This window comes from Gambusia affinis, linkage group LG01, assembly GCF_019740435.1.
Source record: "Gambusia affinis linkage group LG01, SWU_Gaff_1.0, whole genome shotgun sequence".
Taxonomy (NCBI): Eukaryota; Metazoa; Chordata; class Actinopteri; order Cyprinodontiformes; family Poeciliidae; genus Gambusia; species Gambusia affinis.
This window is the reverse complement of record NC_057868.1, coordinates 16,586,648-16,612,402: the sequence shown is the minus strand read 5'-3', so window position 1 is coordinate 16,612,402 and position 25,755 is coordinate 16,586,648. Positions and strand designations below refer to the sequence as shown.

Genomic DNA, 25,755 nt, shown 5'->3' with positions numbered 1-25,755 from the left:
TGCAGTACACAGCAGAATACGGGACAAAAAAAAAAAAAGTAATGTGCAATTTGGTAAATACTATTAATATAGGATGTTACTGAATTGGATTTGACCTGAAAACGAGAAGAAGTGCTGCCAGGGGTCAAGACAGCCATCTTCAAATAAAAATCCAGAAACAGATGTCAACATGGTCTTTGTCTTCAGAGGAAAACGGCATAGCAAGTATTGGGTCAAATATCTCAGAATCAGACGCAAAAGTATTAATTAGTACAGAGGTGATATGTGTTTCAGGCACATGATGGCATTTTAAGCACAATCTAGCAAGTTTTATAAAAAGTTTTATATATAGAATATGACTTAAAAGAAATTTTACTTTGTAATTTAACGCCACTGTCGCTTTCTACACCTTCAGGAAGTCATCACAACATGGCTCCTCTATTAACCCTTTAATAATGGCTTTACAGGCATTGCACTGAGACGTAGCTCATATATTGAGCTCGGCTGATGCACAGTTCCACCAGGTATTTGCTAATTGATGCTGGCTAGTCTGTAGGAGCTGAATGGGGGAGTCGTTTGGAAGAAGCTGCTCTGTGAGGCATAAGTTCGGAAGCCTGAAAAATAAGATAATCTATGAAACAAGTCGAGCTCTTCTGCCTTCTGCCAGTGGTCCCAGTGCTAAGTGTAGAGATACACCACTCAGTCAAAAACAACCAATCAGACCGAGGAGCGTTGTCAATCACACCCACCCCACCACAACGTAGCCTGCCACGAATGCTAAGGCTAGTTAGCATGGCCACCGATGACACTGCATAAACGGTTTTCCAGTAGCTTCTCCGCCATTAGCACACTTAGCACCATACATGAGGATGGTTGACAGCACTAAGACCCTCCTCCTGGCTCTGATTGGTTGTTTTGGAGAGAGAGCGGTGCATTTTTGCAAACAACAACAGTAGCACTGGGAAGGACCATGCTGTCCAGACACAATGACAGATCGTGGGAAAAACGTATTTTTGTAACACTTACATACTGCGGCTGTAAATACAAACGTGTTACGAACATTTTATACATTTCTGTTTTGAAATTACAAAGCCAGAATGCGTAAACAAATGAGTTTTGTGTCATTTCTTTGAGAAAAGTAAAACAGCTGACTGAACTGTTTCCAAGCTTAGGAATTCCATGTTTTGTTTTGTTTTTTGTTGCCTTTTTTTTTTTTTGCCACCAGTTGTGTAACACAGGCACAAACAGAGATTGCTACTTCTGAGAGTCACTCACTGGCCAAATGAGCCCAACCAACCAAACTGGCACATAAAGAGAAGGCGACGAGGAGAAGGGATTGGCTAGCCCGCACAGGGGCGGGGGACGCAGCACAGAGAGGAGAGGGGGCGAGGGGCAGGAGTGCAGGGTGGGGGGGCAAGGAAGGCAGCGTCACGTGATCGGATCCAGCAGAGAGCGTTATAATAGGCCCCCTCTCGGAGCGGAGAGGCAGAGGCTGGATGTGAACCAAAATCCCTCTACCACACACAGGCTGGCCATTGTTGGCTATTCACTGGACTCCATCTCAGGGCACTTTATCATTCAATTAGGACAGCTTTCACACCGCACACCACAGAAAAGAGGCCTTCAATCAAACTAAAAACTTCACACTGGCCCTGGAGGGGATGCAGAGAGGGGGACTCACAGTTGTCACCCCACTTTCATTTTTCCAACTTGTTGTTGCCGTTCACAGAGAGAGAGAGGGAGAGGGACGAGGGAGAAGGGTGGAGAGTAGATGGAGATATGCGAGGAGAGCGGAGGAAGGGTCGTTTCATGTTTGGTACCACGTGTGTGTTTATGAAGCTGGTGGAATGCACCGGAGTGGGTGAGGGGTTAAATTTGGTACGTGGTCATGGATGAGGGGGGGAGGGAGGAAAAGAGAGAGAGACAGAGAGAGAGAGAGGGGGGAAATTTCAAAGCTCAGACAGGAGAATGACACAGAGGAGTGTAGCTGAAGAAAATAATGAGAAGGAGAAGTATGCTTCAAAAAAAAAAAAAAGGGGGAGAAGAGAGGGCACTCATGGCAGATGAAAGCAGCATGAAGAGCGAGAGCCGTGAGGGGCCAAAAATAGATGAAGTTAGCTGATAAACATGAAAGGAAGGAGGGAGCAGTTCCCCGATAGGTGATACAGGTTAGAAGACAAAAACAGAAAGTTTTTGTCTGACAATACAGTTCGTTCTAAGACGTCACAATAACGTTCTGCATGTTGACTTTAATCAGTCTTATGTTAGCTTACATTACGCCTGTCACAGTAAACAATTAATCTATCAATTGCATATGTTAAATGAGCTCAGGAATTTCGATTCTGGTGATTTGTATTTTTGTACGGCAATTTTTGTTTACAGGGACGTCAAAGCTAATTTTCTTTATGGTTTCGTTGTGCACGTGTTTTTTTTTTTATTTCAGTTTGATTTCTTGTTTTTCGTTGTCGTGTTATTTTGGATATCAAATATCTTCCAGTTCCAGTGTTAAAAGTTTATCGGTTTTTGAGACGGCAAACTTATATTATTGTTCCATTATCAATATCTTACTTGAAAATGGTCTCAAAAACAACATTATCATTTATAGCAATCATTTTCAGGACAATTTATCATCCAGTAAAATGTGTTATTGCGAGCTTAGATCACACATAGCAGCCTGGGCCAGAGGTACTTCGGTTCGTGTCTCAACATCGGACTAAACCAAGCAATCTAAATCAATGAAAACTAAGATTTTCTTCATAAATTTGAAGGCGGGTGAAAACCAAAGACTTTCTTCTTCTCACTTCGTTCTACGACAGACACACAGCGAAATCGGCTGGTTGCTGAAAACTCAGCTTGGCCCGGAAAATCAGAAACTAAATAAATGCTATCTTTTGTTCAGCGATGATCGTGTTCGACCCGATCAAACTGATAATAATAATCTTCAGTGTGGAAGTCATGGCTGCAGGAAGAGGTGGAGTATTTTGAGTGTCAGCAAGGTATTTAAAAATAAAGTCAAACGATTCACAAATAAAGCTACAGCTTTTTAACCCTGTTTGCCAACCGTCACGTTAAAAATCCTTCTCCAAGCATTCCCTGTTCTATCTTAGTGATTATAACGATAGTGATTATAGCTAGACACAGAATCCGGCGTGTAAAAGCGAAGGTTTCTTTTGCCGCTTGTTTCTCTACACCAGCTCCTCAGCAGACGTTTTTACAAGCCTGTAAATCCGCCTTTCCATTTTTTCACTGTAATTGGTGGATGAAGGCGTCTGTCAAAAAAACTGAGCCAGTAAGAGTGTAGATCTATGACCATATGTCAGGTTCCTTCGGATGTGAGAATTTTGCCCGGATCTTTTCGTTTTAAAACATTGCAAACAACCCTGTGCTGAAAGTTTTGATGCAAGCTTTCTACAACAGAAAGGATTCTTTCATATCGTTACATTGTGAAAAACCGAACGTGTTCATCCTTCTTCATAAAAGATGGCTGAACTGACTGAAAAGTATTTTTATAGTTATTTTAAATTTCTGTTGGAACAGAGAGAACAAGAAAAAAAAAAGACGGGTAATTGTTCAGCTACATTACTGAGTTGTAAGTTGTTGTTCTTGGAGATCGTTGGGGCTTTTCAATTTGATTTCGTCGAAGAAATTGAATACTTGCGTTCATGTAATTGAAAAATAAATGCCATTTATTTTGCCAGCAGAAAGATTTAGATGCTCGACAGCCAGAAGAAGCACAAGCAAAAGCTGCAGATGATGAGTTGATCATCTATAATTCAATACCAAACATAAACAGTCCTACACGTTTGTTTTCCAATTAACGAAAAGCAACAGTACTACATTTTGAGAAAGGCAATTATTTTACAATTATTAACTATATAGATAATATTTTCCATCCCTTGTGTGAAGGTTAGACTTGGGTAATCCACTTTCAATCTTTCCCCAAAAAAATCTTTGGTTTTGAAGCATTTATAAACGTGCTTTAAAATGAGCAAGATGTGGAGTTTGTTTTCTGTTTTGTTATTGTTTCAATCACCATGCGGTGCTTGAGTTGATGCTATGCATAGCCATTCTTTAAAAAAGGAAAAGACTAGATTTCATTTCCAATTTATCAAACAGCCCACTTGACCTTTAGTCATTCTTAAGTCTCAACAGCTTTGCTACAAAAAATACACAGACTTCTTGGCCCCAAACAGTGGCAGCAATTTGTACCACATTCAAATGTTTTGTAGCGTCATAAAAACCATAAATGTCACCACAGGGCCCTTTTAAAACAATAATCCTGTAAATTCAAGGTGACTTGAACCCGGTGGAATTTATGACACTTTATTAATGTTTAAAAGTTTTTTGTTTTTTTTAATGCTTGATTACGTCAAACACAAGGTTCTTTTCCTAAAAACTAATCTAAACAGTTGAAACTCCAATGATGGAAATGAAGAAAAACTCTTGAGCGAGACCGAATAAAAATGCGAAACAAAGCCATCACCAACGGTAACGGTAAGCAAAATACTGAAAATGAAGGGAAAAAAATCAAAACAAAACAAGAAGTTTATATATATTTAATCTGAAAACAAAAAAAGCATGGAAAAAATACTGTATAATCTGAAGAACATTAAATCTCCCAGTTCTCCGTTCAAGTAAAGTGCAAGTCCACAAACTTAATCCAGTATTGGATTAAGTTTGTTCCACTTTTTAAATTAGTGGAACAAAGTTTAAGGGTAAACCTATTTTTAGACTTCATTCACAATCTGAGAGTCTTATAATAATATACAGCATCAGAAGACGAAGAAATTATGCTAAGCTTTATTTTATCTGAAACTTTTGTTTTTGTTGGAATTAATATCTATATTATTGTCAAGGATTTCATTGAATGCTTGTAAACTATACGTGATCAGATCACAGTTGCCTGGCCGATCACCAAGCTTCTCTGCTGATCAATAATTATTTTTCCCTGGAGTCAATAATGATTGTAAATATCAATGAAAGTGAAGTGTGACCAAGCAGTGAGTGATACTGATGGACCGACTGGAGTTTTCTGGCCAATGACCAATGTTTAAAAATCCTGACCTGCCAATTCCGATTTAAGCGATACATAGTTTTTCTTTTTGTCTTAAAAGTCCCTGAACTCCTAATAATAATAATCCCATCTGAAATTCTGATCATATCAGACACAATCATAATTAATCCCATCAACCCCAACAGTTTCATCATCAAGCACTCAGTAAAATGCCAAAATTATGTAATAAACATTTCTCTTGCGTCTATTGCCCAATTAAAGCCCTTATGTTTGCCTTCCAGATGTTGGTTCTTTCTGTATTACCATTTTTTTCTTTCTGCTCTGAAACAGTTTTATGTCCAAAACCTCTGATTTTCCTGCAATTCAACTTGTGCTTATTTTGAGCTCTCCATGGTTGCGGTTTACAGTTACCGTGGTCGCAGTGGTTTAAGCATTTCATTATTTCTTAAGCCGCGGATGGTAACCAGTTGGTGCAATGCTAAAGCCTAACCATAACAATGAAGCAACCATGCATGCAGGAATATTTAGCAATCCTGAAGCATGCTGGGATGTAGCCGTGAATGTCATGGTTTTCTTTAGAACATCCTTTCCAACTTTGGTCTTATTTAGAGAGCAGAGATCTCTGAGAGCCAGCGGATGAGTCATGACTGACGCTGAACTCTGGGGGGGTTTCTCTGCAGTCACCTTTTTACCCATTTGAGATTTTTCAAAACTCCTGCTAAATGTGTGTGTGTGTGTGGGGGGGGAGGCGTGAGCGTGTGTGTGTGAAACAGAGGAAGGAAGACAGAGCCAGAGGAGAAAGTGTGTGAGTCAGGGTCAGTTTCTTACGAACCGCACAGATCGAGTTTTACCCCATCCGGTGAATCATAAGAACTCCAGACTCGCACTGAACGCACTGAGTCCATGTTCCAGATATCACAGCGCCGGGAGAACACACATAGCTCCGCGTTTAGTCACGTGCCGTAACGGCACTGATTCAGCTTTCTGTCTTTCCGCCAGTGGTGCATTCCTCCGCCGCAGCGCACGATGCCGGAGCACCGCAACACTTCCTCTGGGGTTCCCGACAAAAGCTTCGCATGTGAGCAGGAATGCTGATAATCATGAACACAAGCCTGCTGCTGCATATTTTGGACAGTTCTCACTGTCCTCAGAAAAAAAAAAGTCAAAAGAAAATGCTCCAAAAAAAAAAAAAATCAACAATAAATGGAGGCTTCAGAAAAGGGGAAAGACTCAATCTGTCAATGTTTGCTTTGAGCAACATGCAGATCTTCTGGAAGCAAACTTTCATTCTTTAAACACGTCTACCTGACAATATCTTCAGATGTCTGCAATATGCTCAAAATAAAATTGCAATAATGAATTATTTTCCATCACACTGTAGGTTTATGTTTTCGATTTCAAAGCAATATTAAAATGTTTTCTATAAAGTGAGCCGTAAGGGAACGGTTTCAAACTGGGTGGCTTTCTGTAATATTTAATATTTGTTTTTAAAAATATTGAAAATGAAACAACAAAAAACTAAAATCACTCAGGAAGCAAAAGAAGCATGAAAACTAACTAATGAACAAATAATCTTAGTTAATATTATATTATATTAATATTAGTTATTCAATGTCTTCAGAGGAAGATCTCTGCAAAAGAATGAATGCAATATTATTGGCTTTCCCGTGGGAACAACTAAAGTTCAAATTTCAGCAAAAACTGATCATTAATATTTATTCTTAATTCATGTTTATGCTGTTTATTTTCTGACTATAATGCTTAAAATTCAAAACATTGTAAAAGTTTCCTGTCAAGTACATAAAGGTTCCTCATTGTTCCCCAAAAGCAAAAGCATTTAACATACCTCCTTTAAAAAACTGGAGTAAAATGTTCTAATTATTGAAAGGTAAAATAAGATGCTAAATACAAAGAATAGTTTATTAGTTTTTGTGAAAAAATGATCCAAACCAATAAACAATCCCTTCAGTTGACGCTCTGTCAAATCTTTAAATTATGACTCAAAATCCAGTTAAATGGATAAAAAACAATTAAATAGCTTTACATGAATCATAATAACTACATTAGTAAACACATATCGAACACACGGAACATGTAAAGAACAATTTAAAATATAGTTAAAAATTGAAAAGTATTTGATAAGACTTTTTACATTTGATACAAGATTTGCTTTTTGCAGAAATTCCTTATCATCTTATTCTTTTGTTTTGCTGATATTACATTTAATATCATTATTGATACGACAATACTACAGACTTTTGGAGATTGTTGAATCAACTGAAAAATTCCCACAATTCCTTACAACAATAATTATTGTTTACAATCAGTTAACTGTCAGCTCATTCTTTGCTGACAACCGTCTTGAGGCGACGTGAGAATTTGTTTCAGAACAAAAAGGCCCAAAACCTCAAGGTGGCCTACTGCAGGCCGGTTCCACTGCTTGTAACACTCGCTGCAAATTCAATTATAAGTGCCCAGAAAATTCTGTCATTCCAACAAGTAAAATGTAAAATGAAAAATATCTATCTATTATTAAGTAAAAAAACAAAAACAGTGACATTGAAAGGTTTAACTCAGACTTGAGAATTTATCTCTGATTGACAATCGGAGCCCAATCTGGAAGAGACATGCAGCAACTCATTCTTTGATTAACCCGTTAATTTATCTGAACATTTTTTTACAAAAAACAAAACAAAACCCAAATCAATTTAATTTATTTTATGCTTTAATTTTACATTAAGCTTTCACATTTGTTGCGTGCCAGTAAAAATTTAAACAGTAACTTTTAAGAAGTTTATTTTAAATATGTCATTGCTAGCATGGCCAAAATAAATAAAACAAAGTCCTTAATATTTATGTATGTACAGAATAAAAGCCTGAATACTCAGAATGAGAATTCATTCTGAGATTGGCCTTGAAATAAACAATAGGCCTCAGTTCAGTCATGACAGTAAATGGAAAAATAATAAGTTTAATCAAACCTGTCAGTTAAAATTTCCATGTAACTTATTCAATTGTTAAAACATAATAGTATGTGCATATTACCTGTATTTATTATGTATGGACTTGTCTAATTTAAACACAAATAAACAATTACAAATAAGATGAACACATGCAGCCACAGCGCTAATAAGTGAAACATGGATCTAAATGCTTCCAGAAGTTTTTATCCAGTGCACGACACAGCTTCAGAAAGACGATCAAACGGCTAAATAAAAAAAACAAAACCTTTTCAGAGGTTCAGTCTTTACTGTCGGCTCATCAGCAGAATCTGGTTTTGTCTCTACAGCTGCTCAGACATGATGCTTCTGCTGCTGCGGTTGCAATGAAACCTGACAGAGTATCTAAACCCTGCTGGTCTGACACCTTCACCAGAGGCTCTGACAAACGTTAAATCACTCCTGCCTTCAATTAATATCACATATAATGCTGCGTAATCAAGATAAAAAATTAAATAAGTTAGTTGCGCTATCCCCAAAGTACTAATTGTAAACATTAGTTCCACTAAAGCACTGTGAAAATACTGGGTTAAGCAGAAGCTAATGCTAACTTCACTAACTTCAGTTCCAATTTGATTTGTCCTTGAAAGAATACAAATAATTGGCAATAATTATACCTTTAGAATTTACATGTTCTGTAATGCCTTTAGATACCATGTTTATGTCTGCTTTATTTCTATTTTTTCTGAATGTTTCTTGTTTGAAATAAAAAAGGAAGAGAATGTGAGAAGAGGAAACAGAACTGAACTTCAACAGATATGTTTAACTTTTTTCAACTAAAAGTTTACAAAACAGTCAAGTAGCACTTTAGAATTTAACCAGAAGAAATTATTTAGTGGAAGCTAAGTGCGCTAATTGCTTTCAAGCTTGCAAAAGTGCAAGACAAAACGTTAGCTCTGTTATTAGCAAATTAGCCGAAGCAGGCCCACCACTAATGTTTGCTGGTCAACTACAACAGCAAACAGAAGAAGCTGTACGAAAATAATTAGCTTAGTCAGATTTCTGAGGAGAACATCATTTGCTCTTGTCCTACAGCACCCTTGGTTTTAAATATAAGATACTTATCAATAACTTGGTGGAGCATTTTATTTGCATTTCTAGAAACAAAAGAAATTGATATGAGTAGTGGAGTAGCTCTACAGATGTTAATGTGACCTGCATTTTAATCCACTAGGAGACTGACAAGAACAAGAATCTTATGATCTCTAATTGGATTTAATAAGATCCCGTAAAATTGCAGCAATGGAATATGGTTTGTTAAACGATCAAGAAGAAAAGGGATTATTTTTGCACCTTCTCAAATTTATGTTAACAGAACTCACTGGCAATAAGAGCATTTTATGCATGGCTACAAGAAAGATGAGCAATCATCCTCAGTCAAGGACAATGCTCCATTTTACCAGCACTAAAATTTAATGGCTTCTTCCTCTGCTTTTGCTCCAGCTCTCTGTTAGGAAGCTGACTGTCAGAAATACCGTCCAAGTTTGTCCTGCAAGGTTACGTTATTCGACTAGTGCTGTAAGGTGCTTCTGTTTCAAAATTTAAAAAAAAAAAATTATGTTACCCTTTTCTGCTATGAGACATCTGAGAATGCTTTGACACCATCTGCTAAGCATATTATCTGATCCTGCGTTACACTTTCAGGATGTCCCAATCCAGATTTGTTTGACCCTGATGCTGATCCAAGTAATTCAAGATGGAATATCAGTCTATAACAAGGTTAAATTTAATATTTTATATCTCCAAAAGCACATGGTTCAAGTTATTAAAATCCAAGCCAACCTTAGTTTATGCTGTTTAAGTGTTTTCTTTATTAGTTACATTTAAAGGACAAATACATATTAGCATTTCATTTTAGCTCATTTGCACATTTGTAAAAAAATAAATAAATAAATCTAAAAATTCCACAACCATTTAAAACTACTTTAATGGTTTATTACGTTAGCTTGTCAGTGTTTATGTGGACAATATTTCTTGCACTTCACTGCAGACGTAACAAATTCATATTTAGGAAACTCAAAAGTTAAACTGAATCCATAAACAAAGGAAGGTATGGCTTCTTTTTTTTCTCAGTCACTCAATAGAAATAACCTGAGATCAGTGTACAATCAATACAAGAAGTTTTAAATTGGCGAGCCACTATTTGTTGCAGTCAGGGGTCACGGCCGTCTGTGAGAAGCTAAAATCCCCAAAAACTTGAGATCTGCCTACAGAGTTGAAGGCAGAAAGCTGCCAACAACTCTGTATTTTAATAGTTCAAACACAAAATATACCTTAATATACATTAATAAGTGCAGTGGAAATCATTTTAGCACTACCACAGAAGCTAGCATCCACGGTCATCTTTGTCTATGTTCTTGAGGGTACAACCAATCAGCACCAAGGAAAACAAAAGGTGTTTCTGGATTGGCTGCTCGCCAATATTCAAGCAGCGTTGCACCAAAGTGTTTTGCTTCTTAAATAATTAGGCTTCCTTTGTTTTACCATGGATTAGTGCATTAATAATGAGCTGATATTGAGTAGTATAAGACACAATATCTTATTCTCCCTAATAGCTTTTCAGATATTATATTTGAGAAGACGACACTTCTATTATTATTGTTTTGACATACATCATAAAAACTAAAAGCTCCTTTTTTGTATTTTTAATTGTAGCTTAACAGTCAATAAAAAGGTCTAGTTCACGCTACACAGGAGATTAAAACAATTGAAAAGACATGGTTTATACACAAAAATAATTCCTATGATGTGAATATTAAATGTCACAAAATCTAAAATTAACCTGCTTAGAATTAATTTGCTTAAACCGGTAATATGAGTGTTATTAAGATGGAGGGAAACACACAGGGATAAATCATCAAGGTAAGGAAAAGCTTAATCAATTACTACATCCTGAATTGAATAGTGCACACAAATAACGTGGGAAATGTCGGACACGAACACATGGAACGCATTTCGCCACAAACCTGAGTTATTTAAAGGCATCGGCTTAAAGCTGTAAACTGGACGCCGTCTGAGCAGTTTTCTTCCTGATGCGTCACTCAGACCAAAACACTAAAAACCAGGCAGTGTGTTTGCTCCCTGAAAATAGATGTTGGGAGGTTGTTGTTTGAACACATTTTTATTTAGTCCTTAGTTAAAGTCAAGAAAAATTTGAGGAAACATGTCCTACTTCTGACTAAAGGAAGTCAGGATTTAGCAAACAGACGTACCCAGGAATATTTAACGTCCAAGTCAAAGTAAATCTGAAGCAGTTTGGCATATCTTATTGGTTGTAAACGGGAATAGATAGGTAGATTTTTATTTATATTCCAAGAGGCAAGCGATTGCACAGCAAGTCACTAAAAAAAACAAGAAACCTAACAATGAATATTTAGCTAGAGGGCATGGCACTTAATTCCCCTCCTTCAACCAGTGGAGGTCAAAAACATTAAAGCTGTCAATCAAAAACATATATATGCTGGAATGACTAAAAACATAAACAACAAATAAACCAGTAAATATATAATACTAAAAAACATTCAAATTACTTCATATGAGAGAACAACACACTACTTAACTCATCACACAATTTCCATCAACTGTATGAAACTAACAGCAGTCTGGGAATAAATTAATACGTATATCTGTTGCTCAGTTTATACCAACTAGGGGAAGCATGCTCTGCTTCTTAGCCTCCATTGTGAAATACACGGCCAAAGATTTGACCAATTACTGCAAATTACTTCTGCTCCTGATTTCCCCCCCCCGCTCCTTCTCCCAGTCTGCTTTAATACCAACAGACCTTCCTGTATCCTGAGGTCAGTGAGTGTGTGAGGTCAGGTACCAGTCCGTCAGTGTCGAGAGTCGGCCTGTTAAACCAATGCCATGTTTACCGCGCAGAGAAAAGCCTATTAATAAATCAGCTGCAGACAGCCTGGCGGAAGTGGCCTGGGGGCTGTAAACTGGAAGAGAGGGATGGATGAAAGCCTAAACAGAGGGGGACAGTTGGACAGAGTAAAGAAAAAACATAGGTGCAAAAGAAAAAGAGAAATGAAGTGGTAAATAAATGGAAGGATGGAGTGACAGGAAACCAAGCATGGAAAAAAGAGGGGGTGTTTCCCCGTGGGTGAACCGTGGGTATCGGTTAATGCATGGATGGATGGAGGTTCTGCAGAGCCACAGCTGCTCTGGTTTAGCACCACAACACATTAAAGATCTGCTGTTGTTTTATCAACCTTCCAGACCTCTCAGGTCTTCTGGTTCTGGTTCTGCTCTGCATCCCCAGAACCAGAACCAAACGAGGAGAAGCGGCATTCAGCATCTATGCACCAAAAATCTGGAACAAACTTCCAGAAAACTGTAAAACAGCTGAAACACTGACTTCCTTTAAATCTCAACTAAAAACCCACTTGTTTAGAGTTGTATTTGAAACGTAATCAATTGCAAATTTATTGACGGAATCTGACTATGTTGTGTTTTTGATGTTGATTCTGTTGCATTGTGTTTTTTTGTGTTTGATTTGATGTAAAGCACTTTGAAATGCCTTGCTGCTGAAATGTGCTATACAAACAAAGTTTGATTTGATTTTGATTTTTGATTTGATTCTTCCTAGAAAACGATACGCAGGGAAAAGTGGCGGCGTGTGGTTCCAGCGTGTAGCTTCTCCTTACTATTTCTGCCTGGCACGCTGCGTAAGCCACCAGGAAAAAAGCCCAGGAAATGTGTGCCTGCGATAAAGAACCGTACATGTCCGCGTAATAACTATCAAATTGTGGAGTTATTTATAGTTTAATTAGCCCAGGAAATATCAGTGTGGAGTGCTGTGAGAGTATGCTACACACACATTCAGATGTCTGTTTTCAATCAGCATCAGTCCTAGATCTGTCACGGCTGACAGCTTCATGTTGGAAATACATACTGCTCTATTTACCCTGATGTTCAACGGACCCCCACTATTCATGGGGGTTAAGAAACATAGCTGTCCACCAATAGCTACAATACACTTGCAAAGGTAATTTACTGACAGTATTTCATAACAGAAGGAGCCCATATACAATGAACCCCCCTCATTACAGGGACCATGAATAGCTAAAATCCATAAATACTTGAGACCCCATCTAAAACAGTGCCAGTTTTAATAGTTCAAACACTAAATTTACCCTAAATACGCATTAATACACACAATGGAAACCATGTTAGCATTAGCGCAGAAGCTCAAATCTATGGTACATAAAAGGCTCTGCTGGATTGGCTGGACTGACATATAGCTGACAGTGTGTCAAGAAACATAGCGCTGAGGTATTTTAGCTTCACATGCTTCCTTTTCGAATATTTTAGATTGGATCTGCAAACGAAAAAAAGAAAAACTACAAATAGGCAAGGTTTTCCATAAAAGAATTTAAGAGTTATGTTCCACAGAAATATCCATGAATACTGAATCATGAATAAGGGAATAAGGGATTTCTGGTTATTTCATTTTACCAACTTTGCACCAACATTACCAACATTTTACCAAAATTGCAAATTTTTATATAAATTTGCAATTTTGTGCAAAACAAATAATATGGAGCTCTTTAATCCCATATGTAAAAAAAACAAGTTGGCCGGAGGAAAATAAAATACTAATTTGCTTTTTAGATTCTTTTGAAGACTTCATTATAAATTATGATTTTAATAAATAAGATTAAGAACAAGAAGATCAGATTGGTGGAATAGATCAGTTTCACATGTAAGTCTTTGGGCTGCGACTAACAAGTATTTGAGTAGTTTATTGATTATTCTGAAGATTAATCTGAACAAAAGAAGGCACATTCAAAAATTTTTTATTTAACCACTTAAGCCTTTCTTAGACAATATTAGAAGCATAATAAGCAATGCAAATGAACAAATAATTTTGTTTTGTTTTTTAATTAATAAAATAAGTATTTAATTAATTAAAATGCAACAACAGAAGTCCTTTAGTGAATCTGAACCTGTGGAGCTAAAACGATGCAACTTTAAGAGTTTTGACCGAAACATATCAACACGGTTCTTGGCTTAATTACTGCTCCGAATGTGTTGTTTTTCTCAGTAGATGGCCTATTTAGACTGAGTACTCAGGTTAACAATTACTTGATTACTAGGTAAGTTGACGATTGTTGTAATAAAGGATTAATAACAATTAGTCAGATTATAATCGTTTCAGCCCTAGTAACTATGAAAGCTTTTCAACAACTGACTGTATATTCTGCAGGAATCCACTACCACAGACTGTTTTATTGTGATGAGAAACATTTACAACATATTCTCTCATTTAACAGCTCACTGATCTTCATTTCCACAAAAATGGAAGAGCAGGGTTACAAAAGCACCAGGTCACCATCCCAGAATAGATGGGAACCACATAAACTAAATGGAGCACAATTTTAATGCCGTTTTTATTTTTTTTTTTAAGTATGGTACACAAACAGAATCTACAAAGAATTGATCAAATCTAAAACCCAATTGAAAGTGGACCCCTGGTATACACGGGGGTTAGCCACCGCAAGAACCTGCCAATGGTTAAAATCAACAAATACTTCAGACCCTCTTTGTAACTGTATTTTGTAACATTTTAATTTATACAGTGGAAACCTTCTTAGCGTTTTTAATGTTTTTAGTGCCACTGCAAAAGCTGACATTCACTTTCTTATTTATCTCCACTCTTGAAGCATACAGCCAATCAGCAACAAGGAAAATAAATGGCACTCTGGGTAATGGCTGCTTTGCAAACACTGGCCAATAGAACATCAAGCAGCATTGCACCTAGCTCAAAGTTTTCCAATCTGCATTTTATTTTGAATATTTTAGATCTGCTCTAAAAAATAAAACAACTTTACAAAACAATAGTAAATGGGCAATTTTCTATGAATAACTTTAGTGACGTTTCTGGAAAATTGTAGTTCAGTCTGTCACACAGCACCAACACATCCAACAATACATCAATTCTTAAATGATTTATTTTATTTTATTTACATTAACAGCTCGATCCTATAGTCCCTCTGTTTCTATTGTACTCCTGTTTGCCCTCCTTCCAACCTCCAGTGATGAGTTGAAGAGTTTCATTGCATGAGGGACAAAGGAGTTCCTCAGTCTGTTGGTCCTGCACTTTGGAAGAAGCAGTCTCCCACTGAACCTGCTTTCTTGGCCGCTGATGACAGTATGCAGAGGGCAGCTGGCATTGTCCATAATAGCCTCAAGTTTCTATAATGTTCTCAACTCTTGCCACTGCTGCCAGAGAGACAACAAAGTCCCTCACCAGGCTCCTGTATTCCTCTTCGCTGTCTCTGATGCACCCCATGATGGCAGTGTCATCAGCATACTTCTGAATATGAAATGTTTCAGAGTTATAGCAGAAGACTAAGGTGTACAGGGTGAAGAGGATGGGTGACAGCACCGTCCCCTGTGGGGCTCCAATGTTGTTGACCACAGTGTCAGAAGTGATTATTCATCCTGACGATCTGTGGTCTGCCGGTAAGGTAGCTGCAAATCCAGGTGACCAGGCAGGAGTCTACTTTCATTCTAGTAAGTTTCTCCAGAAGTGCAGGGGGCTGGATCGTCTTAAGGGCACTTGAAAAATCCAAGAAGAGGATCCTGACTTTGCCACTTCCTTTGTCCAGGTGCGAGTGGGCTCGATGTAGGATGTGGATGATGGCATCCTCCACTCCAACCTCTGCCCTGTAGGCAAACTGCAGGGGATCTTCAGCATCCTTTACCTGCATTCTGAGGAAGAGCCACTCCAGAGTCTTCATCAGATGCGATGTCAGTGCCACCGCTCACTGGGCCGGCTCCTCTCAGGGACAGGGATGATGCAGGATGTCTTCCAGAGCGTGGGCATGCTCCCAATTTGCAGGCTAAGGTTGAAGATTCTTTGTAATGGTTCCCAGAGCTCCATAGAACAGATCTTGGGAATCCGAGGAGATATTGTGTTTTTTTTGTGGCGGGACAATTGACAAGCTGGTGAAAAGCAACCAGAGTGGAATCCAGGATGACATGATTAAAATCTCCAGATATTATCATGAGAGCTTCAGATGTTGTTCATACGAGACTCTCAATCATCTTGGGTAAGATCACTTTGATTTTACAATGTTTGCACAAAAAAAATACAAATAAAAGCAATAATTACAATAATGTCAGTGGTTCTCATTTCTGGTCCTCAGTGCTTGCTTTCCTTTTTCTTTTTTTCATGTGTCTCTTCTCCAGAACACCTGATTCAGATGATTGCATTGGTTCCTCAGCATGCTGCCGGTTGCTAGGTGTGTGTTCAGTAAAGCAGAGAAACACATAAAACACACAGGATAGGTGGTCCTGTGCTACAGGACTGAAAACCATCGATCTCACTGTAACTTCAAAACTGAAAAACAATAATTATTGCAACTTTACCTTAAAAGAAAATAATAATAATAATAATAATAATAATAATAATAATAATAATAATAATAATAATAATAATAATAATAATAATAATAATAATAATAATAATAATAATAATGACAATAATAATAATAATAATGACAATAATGTTACATATGTTTTCCCATGTTTGGTTATAGGCAGACAAGATGCTGATATCTCTGCTAACTATAAGTTTAAAATCATGAAACTTAATAAAGGGCAATGCATCAATAGTTACCACACCATGACTGTTTTTAGCAGCTGGAAATATTTCCAAACAGCTGATTTATCTTTCATGGAACTAAAGGGAATATTTTAGAAATCTTTCCTCAGCCAGCTGACAAACAGTGCACAGCAACTGCAGTCCCTTATGCACCATAAGGTTTGATAAAAGACCAGGCGCGAACTGTGTTTCCATCAATGTTTCTTATGTGCATTTTGAAGTATCACATTAGAAAAGGCTGATAGAAAAAGGTCAACACAACTTCCTCAGATTTACAAGAGACTTTTCACGCTCGCTTGAGGTGTTTGAGGCTGGATGAGATTTTAATATTACATTCAAGAAACCGTCAAAGATCAAATTCATGCTTCACAAACAGACGTTTTCACAGACTTTGCCAAAAAATTCAACAAACTGGTATTTCATTTTCTGTCTTGTTTTCGTCTTTTCAGACAATTCTCTCTGGTGTACGGCATTTCCCAGTTGATAGTGACATAGTGGGCTGTGATGGTTATGTAGCTTAGCGTACCCTTACACATCCGTCCACTGCTTGTTATGGGAATGCTTTCTGCCTCTTTTTGGAGTACTTACACATTTTTTGTGTCCTGTTTTTCACTCTGTTACACTGATAGTTCCAACTGTGAACTCAAAATTCTGCCAAACATATTTGAAAAACGTGTAGTAGGGCCATCTCCTACTTAATATTGTGAGATCCTGTATGACGAGACTTTGTTACAGACCTACTACAAACACATAAATCTTGCTGCCTCGTTGTCCAACAGCACTGAACATTCATACACAAATCCCTCCCATCTCTATAGGAGTATGCAAAAAAGAAAGTACAAAAACCCTGCATGCGTAACTTGTGCAGGAATGGCCCATATTCTATGGCAGTTCTCCTGCTCTCAGCTTGCCGCTGTCTGGAGAAAATAACAAATAGTCCGAGCTTCTTCAGTGAGCAACATCCATTCTGGCGTGAACCCAGTGTCCCTTGCTCCCTCACCCTGCCTTCCCCTGCACACCCCAGCCCCTTCCATTCCATTCCCTCTATAAGGTGAAGAAGTACAAAGAAAGGGATCAGAGCTTTTCCGATTCTTCCCTGGTTATTAACCACCATTTGCTCCCTGGAAGAGCAGTCCCTCCCATTAACCCAACTGATGGTCTTTTCTCATGGAAATCAGCCTGCTGTTGCAGCCACCGCCACCGTTGCTGCCGCTGCCGCTGCCGCTGCCACCACCGCCACCACCGCCACCGCTGCAGCCTGCAGTGGTGCAAGGAATTGTGGGGGGATTTGACGAGGAGAAGACCTCCCCCAGACTCTGTAACTGCTCTCTTAGTTTCACTCTCTCTCACACGCATGCATACTGGGCATACTGGGAAAAGAAAAATGCACATATCTTCCTAACAGGACTACGTGGTGTGTGTGAGCATACTAAGACAGAGGCGAACGTGAAACACGCTGACTCCCAACCACAGGGGCATGGAAGTAAAGTACAACAAGCCATAGAAGTTAACGAGAAGAAGCTGACTCCACGCAGGCAGGAATACAAGATTTGGGAGAGCAGAAAAAAAACTTTATATCATCCGGCATTTTATAACGACACGGAAAACATCGAAGGAGATGAAGGCCCGCTTTGTCCTTTTAATCCTCAGAACAAACCGATCCGCAAGACACGTCTGGAGATTAGGACTTCCAAGGGGACAGTCGAGATAGTTTTCACCTATTAAATTCACACTTAAACTTTTAAAACACACACACAAAACCACATCCATCTGTCGGCGCCTCGGAAACCACCGCAACAACAAGTGCTACCTCACACAACGCTCCAAAACGCTCTAAGAATAGAAGTCTCCAAAATCCCTGCGGGGCAGATCCATCACCAACTGTTGGGTGGTTGTGGTGAGAGAGGGGCAAACGTCAACACATGGGTCTCAACTTGCACCGAAAGCCATTGTCTCTCGCGACAAACTCACTTCCATTTCCTTATTATGTAGCCAGAGGCTTTGATGGTCCGCTGGGAGCTGCAGGGGGAAGAGAGGATGAGTTTGATTTTAAATTATATTCCTATCTGAAAATGTGCCTTAAATGGTGGCACTAAATGTTTCTCATATAAGAGACTCCTTTAAGAATCATGCTGCTGATTTTGGAAAAATAAAATACAGAAACCACTGCATCCACCGTGCAACTTGTTACTCAATCATCTGTCAAAGTAATTCAATACAGTTTGATACCATCAGTTGATGGGTTCCCAACCTGCTGGCTCCAGTTTTTACAAGGGATGCATTTCCAATACTGATATAAATATCAGAGGTTAAGTTTTGGCCGATACCGATCCAATACAGAAAAGCATTACTGAACTGACCTTAAACGTTTTTTTGTAAGTTTTTTCTTAAACAGTCATAAATGTACTGAATTACAAACTTCTTTCACAACGCTGCACCAGTGCAGCACACATGCATACACCAATAGAACGATAAACTTGGTCAAACATGTAAAAAGAACACAACTTTAATTCGTTCAGTCAGCGCAATTAGGAGTAGAACAACCAATGTAAAATAAATAACAAAGAAATTGAAACTGACAAAAACCATAGGTTGACTATCTTGGTCAAACATGTAAAAAAACAGACTGCAACAAACCTTTCAAGTGGTTCAGAAAGTGCAAATATGTATATATATGGCAGTTCTCTCTATATATATACTTAAACAAAACGACAGAAACGAGAAATAAAATGAATTCTCTGAAGTTTCTTTAAACAAAGCTGTCCTTCAAAAAAAAGTCAAAAGACTGAAGACTTTTTGGCAAAAAGAGAGAAAAGACAATAAATCATGCAAATGGAAGTGATTGAGCTCTTTTTAATTTATCGTGCGATTAATTTCTTTCTTGCTTATCGCGACAGGCCTGTACATTTGTATGTTTTTTTGCAATTTTATTCAACTCAAAAAAAGGAAAATCAAAATAAACACTGTTGATTAATGAGTTTAGAGCTAAAGATGGTAGTAGTTCTTTGTTTTGATATAATTAATGAATTGGAGGAAATTAAAAAAAGTCTGATCACTAGTGTCTGGCCGAACTATCACTAAATGAAAATATGTCCGATTCTGATGTCTGGCCCTGCCATGGCAGAATCTCTAAAAGTGAAAAACTTTAACACAGTTGAAGTGTCTTTCCATAAAATGTTCATTGTTGTACTTCATTTCTTTATTTATTTTTTTTAAAAATGGAATAAATACATAAATCACCATCAGGTGAATAACTTTTAAATGAATATTTTTGTTTTAAAAAAAAATCTTTGCATTTTTTCACATTAAAAATAATGCATATATCATGTACACATTTTATCTATTTGTTTTTAAACTATTGTGCTTCAGAAAAGAAAATACTTTCCAACAAGGCAATAACTATCCAAATCTTAATTCATGAGCAATTTAAGAGATTCAGTTTGTGTTTTGCAACAGAAATATTAAGTATGACTTTTCAAGTTGAATTCAAGCATCACTTTAAAAGCTGATCTAAAGTTTTTGTAGATAGATTTTTTTCCCTTTAATCATACCTAATCAAATGAGAAATTTAAAAAAGCAACAGAGTTGTTAAAACAATCCATGTTTGGGTGTGTGAGGGGCGGGTCTGTTTTCCTGTACAATCCCAGGATGTGTGAATGCAGCTGATGTCATGAAAACACCTTAAATAACCCAAAGTTCAGAGCGAGTTCATGCTGTTTGCTCCATGAGGAAAACAGTAATCAGTAATCTTCTAATGAACTACAGAAAAGCCCTATCAGCAAAACTAAGGGGCGTGGGGGAGAATGGAGGGGGGTCCAAACACGCAGAGAGGAACAGCGCAGCGCAGAACAGCAACTTCTTTAAACTACAACTCTTTCTGCTCGTTTTCACACTCAAGTGGCAACAAACCCTGCGGCAAAAGCAGCTATCAGTAACAAGTGCACAAGCTGAGTCCACACATTATGAACCCAACAACCCCTTCCTCCCCCCACCCCCTCTTTTTTTTTTTTTTTTTTTTTTTTTTAGAAGGCTCCTGCTTGTTGTTTACTCTCTTTGCAAGGCGAAAGATTCTCTTCGAAACATCCGATCAGGAGGCGAGAACCACAGCGAACGGTTCGTTTGGGAGACAATGACAAAAATATTAAATGTGAAAATAACAGAGAATGCATGTTGCGGGCCGCTTCAGTCAGAGCGCAACTTTCAGCCAAGTTTTCTCCTCTGGACTAGAGCAACACAAACAACAGGACGTTCAGTCCGACCCCCCCACCCCCCTCCTCCTGTCCTCTGCAGCGCCAGGCATGCCACACTTCAGAATTATTCCCAAACTGGTTCCGACTCACCGAAATCACCCCAAAAATAAAGAAAAAATAAAAACTCTCAACGAAACGTGCAACTGCACCGTAGTTTCGTAGAACACAAGCAGCGTCAGAGTTGATCAAACTCAGCAGACTGATTTTAGGCTGCCAAAGGGAGAAAAAAAAACTGCGAAACGAGTGTTTAGGGAATCGGATCATGCAGGCCGTCCACAAGGGTCCTCCTGCACGTCAGTCACCACAAGTTCACCTACAGTCCGGAAAGTTGCCTCAAAGCCCGCACGTGTACGCGAGAAGACGGTCAGCTACTTCACAGAAGAAGAAGCGAGAGCAGGAAAAAAAGAAGCAAGTTTACTCACCGAAAACTTTCCAGCACCGCATTAGTCAAATTCACATGGAGTCCCGGTGAGCTTCTGCTTCCATTTCTGCCCCCCTCCCACCCACTCTCCACCTCCGGTCCGGAGTACAGTCCAGCCGCAGCGGTTCCTTCGTCCCGCCGCTCCCACGCTTCCCGTTTTCTCCCGTTTGATCCGCGCGTCCGAGACTTTTATCATCCGCTACTGGGTCGGCTCTGTCTCCGAGGCCCGAGAGTATGCCTGGCTCTGCCTCGCAGGCTGCTGCGAAGTTATGGGGCGGTAAGCATTGTGAGAGTGTGACGTCAGGCCACTTTCACAAACTTTTTTTTTTTTTGGAACCAGTCACAGCAGCATGTATTTACTGGTGTTTTCAGCTGCCAGTCCTCCCCGCTGCAATTTGTGACCCAGTTTAAAACACCTGCAGCTGAGCTTCTTCCACAGACCTTGCACCTTCTCTTCTTCTAAGCAACAATACTTTTGTTTCTTTCTTTTTTTTGTTCTAATATTAAAAGTTATTGATATAATTTTTTAACGATTGATTGGTCTCAGTTGCTTTCAGCAGAAGACATTTCAAATTCTAAGTTGGAATAGAAGGTCTGTAACGCCCTAATGTTGAAGCATCGAAACCTTAAAGTCACCAATCCCAACGCGAAAAATTCAAAATGGCTACCGTTCATTTACCACATAGTGATTGCTGCAGTAATAAATAGCTTATTTGCGATGCTGTTCGAAGAAAGAATTATTTTAATAGTCACAAATTTAGCAATACACCACAAATGTTAATGAGGACATTCCTGTAGAGCTTGAACATATAAAATGTAGAGAAATATGTGCTTGTTAGATAGTTTTGCTAATAGCATTTAGCCTGGTCACTTAGCCAATCCTGGTTTACAGATTTCCGGGTTTTATCCACAGAGTAATACATTAAAATTCATGTATTTTAAAAAGTTTGATTTGCTTTTTCAGATTTAAAAAATAAAGTAAAACTACTGGCAAAGATAAACAAAAAACTGTCCCATATTTTGACACCTTTTATAATTTAACTTGTGCTAACAAAGTATGGGTTGCCCTGTGACCTCACTGCTCATGCATGGTAGGGTTGAATGTTTCACTCACAAAACAAACAAAAACATTTGTTTTGTTCAGTAAAGAATAACTTAGCAAAATATTTGAAAATGAAAATAAATGTCACACTGAAAAGAAATTTGGGGTGTTACAGAAGGCCACAAAAGAGAGAGACAAAAACAGCCTTCGTTTTCAATAAATATTTTATGTTTCAAAATATTTTAGTTTTATTATTATTACTCGTTTCTTATTAGAAAGTAAAATAAAAAAATACATAAACCCAAAAGCAAGCAACTTCCAAAATTATTTAAAAGGGCATATAGGTTTTTGAGGCCTTAAAATGAATATGTGTGTGAGTGTGTTTTTATTTTGTTTTTGTTTTGTTTTGGAAGGGGTTCTAATAATTTAATATTGTCAGATATATTACCTAATTAATGTCTTCTGAAAGACTGTTCTACCGAATCTGTTAAAACATGTTAAAACATACCGAGTTAGTTTAGTTTTTTTTAATCTGTCACATCTGTGACGGATAAAAAAACAAAACAAATTGAGTCCACACAGGCCTCGGTTAAACTGAAGTCAAATTTATACAATACAACTGAAAGTTTTACTTTTCTTTATTATTTTCTGGCACTCTGCTACTAGATTATATAAGCAGTATAGTTTACAAGAAGATAAGTTTAATTTTGTGTAATTGAATTGTTTTATTCAAGCAATTTTACTCTATAATTTTATTATGTTTAAAAAATGAGCTTAAAGGCTTTATATGATGTTATAAGGCACTTTTATATAATTTATGACTTAGTTATGTTTTTTTTTTTTTATCATATTTAATTATATCAACAATATATTATTATTATTATTATTATTATTATTATTATTATTATTATTATTATTATTATTATTATTATTATTATTATTATTATTATTATTATTATTATTATTAACAATTAAAAACAACATGGTGCTTCCGTACCCTGTGTTCCAGCAGAGGTGGTCTCTCCCGCCTCATATATGGGCTGCATAATTTTCGGGTTTGGGGGGATGGGGGTCAGCGGAGGGAAGGGAGGGGAGGAGAGGGGTGAAAGGATTACTTCCAGGGCACATCAGCTCGTTTCCTCACCGACAGCGACCCCCACACCTCCTCTCGCCTCCCCCTCTCCCTCCTCACCCCCTCCCAGCCTGTAGGGTGAACATGTTTATGCGGAGACAGATCAGGAAGGTGGGAACAGCGGGAAGCTTCAGTCAGGCTGCATTCAAGTTCTGCTCAAATTTAAAATTATATTAATAATAATAAATCCCGAGTTATTTTGTTTTTATCATTGTATATGGTCTTTGTAAAAAATGCATTGTTTATAAATAAGTAAAAAAAAATAATAATAAAGTCAGGTTTTAATTTATTTGCATTCTTAAGTAGAAAATGGTTTGAATATTCATGGATCCTGGTTTTATGTTGCTCTTGTCCTCAAATAAACTTGACTTTAAATATTCAATTCCTCAGGTGGTCTTCCTTGAAATACGCATTCAAATGACGCAAACATTCACTCATAGCTTTGCGTCACACACGTTTCCCGAAAGTCGCTCAAGCGAAACATACAGGTTTCCGACCGCACACGAACGCAACAGAGCGGGGGTTGTATGGGCTGTTGTTCCGTGAGAGACCAGCGCTTTACCTGGGAGAACACAGTCAGAACCCAGGTTCTGCCTTTTGTTTGTAGCTCCCAAACCGGAGGGAAAATGGAGGGAAAACATTCACCATTTATAGACCAAAAAACTTCCAGGTTGTTTTTTTCGTCAATCTTGAGGTCGTCGGGCTTCTTGTGTTGTAGCCGCCTGAAGCGGCTGCCTTATTTGTGGACATAGACACGCAGAAAAGCCGTTTTTGAGACACCACTTAGGGGCAATTTGTTTGGACTTTTAAATGGTCACATGTCAGGTAACGTTTTTGTTTCACGGCAGGCCAAGAAATGATAATTAATAGTTAAAAGTAAGTGGGAAAAGTTTGATTTTAAAATGTTTTCATCCGGAAAAAAATATGTCATTAAAACAATGAAAAATACATATAAATAATAATAATAATAATAATAATAATAATAATAATAATAATAATAATAATAATAATAATAATAATAACAATAACACAATTTCGGGCCATAAATTGTTTTAGAATTATCTAAGCAAATAGTAAAAATGAATTTAGAAGCTGCATGAAATCTGAAATGTTTTAGACATTTAAAAACATCAAAAATTTCAATCAGTAATGTAGCTAAGTAAGCACATTTTAACAGCTTATAGGCTGGGCTTTTTAGAATCAAGACAGAGATGTTCCACATTTATTGAATTGTATTTTATTTTAATTTCAGGCTTCATGCACATTTCAGCATTATTTGTTTGCCTTTAGAACACTGTTCATTAAAAATCTGCCCTATAGAAAAAAAATAAAGGAAGTGAGAGAGAAAGAAAGCAACAAAGGGAGATAGAAATCTCTCCTTGATTGCAATAGTTTTTCAAATTTGAAAATAAATTAACTTGACCCCTAATTTGTTACACTTTAACACATTTTCTGTTCATGTTATTTTCATTTGCTAATTTTCTTTCAGTTATTTGGACAGAAGAAAATAGGAAAATGACCAACCAGTGATCAAGCATAAACAAAACGGGATAAAATGGTTGAAACTGATTTTTCTCACCTTTTGTTCTGTTTTCTAGACTGTTCCACATCACTGCATATGAAGAGTATAGGCTGCAGGTCTATTTCATGTAGCACATCAGATAATCACATAATCAAAGCTGTTAAAATGTAGATCTTGGTCTTGTGGGAATGAGCCTTTGTTCAATAGTATTTTAAAGATCAATCATCCTCAAAATAAACAATCTATTGATAATAAGATGACATCAAACGTTTGAAGACATCTAACTTGAGGTCTGCTTAATAATTTAGATATTAATAAGTGAAGTTAGTTTTTCTTCCATTTGATCAGTCCTCCTAATGAGTTATGATCTCATTAATATGTCTTCATGTATCCTGAAAATATTCAATTTATTTTTTTTAAGAAGAGAAATTTTCTGCATCACAGTAACAGTTCTCTGTCTAGTCTAGACAGAATTGTTTAATTTAAAAAAGAAAACGTTGAGCGATGTACTAGAAAACAAACAGAAGGGTTCTGTTGTTTTACGTCATTTTTATTTTAATTTTAATAACCTTTATTATAATAACCTGAACAACTTAAAGCAATTTGACACATGGAAAACTGAGGTTCCATTTTTGTCTTGAAAGAAACTATCAAGCTGGTTGATTATTATTATTATTATTATTATTATTATTATTATTATTATTACTCATATTGCAGTTGTTTTATTTCCATCTCAATTAGCTAACAGGGTTAAAATCAAGTTGTTTAAACAGAAGGTC

General features: G+C 37.4%; 1 protein-coding gene across 3 annotated transcripts in view; it reads right to left on the bottom strand.

The window, feature by feature from the left end:
• The window catches only part of plagl2 (pleiomorphic adenoma gene-like 2), a 50,834-nt gene extending 28,923 nt beyond the window's left edge, over positions 1-21,911 (bottom strand). For all 3 annotated transcript variants that reach the window (XM_044115751.1, XM_044115760.1, XM_044115744.1), the window contains exon 1: positions 21,282-21,911. The gene's annotated coding sequence lies outside the window, so the exon portion shown is untranslated. The remainder of the gene's footprint in view (positions 1-21,281) is intronic.
• Positions 21,912-25,755: the final 3,844 nt, after the last annotated feature.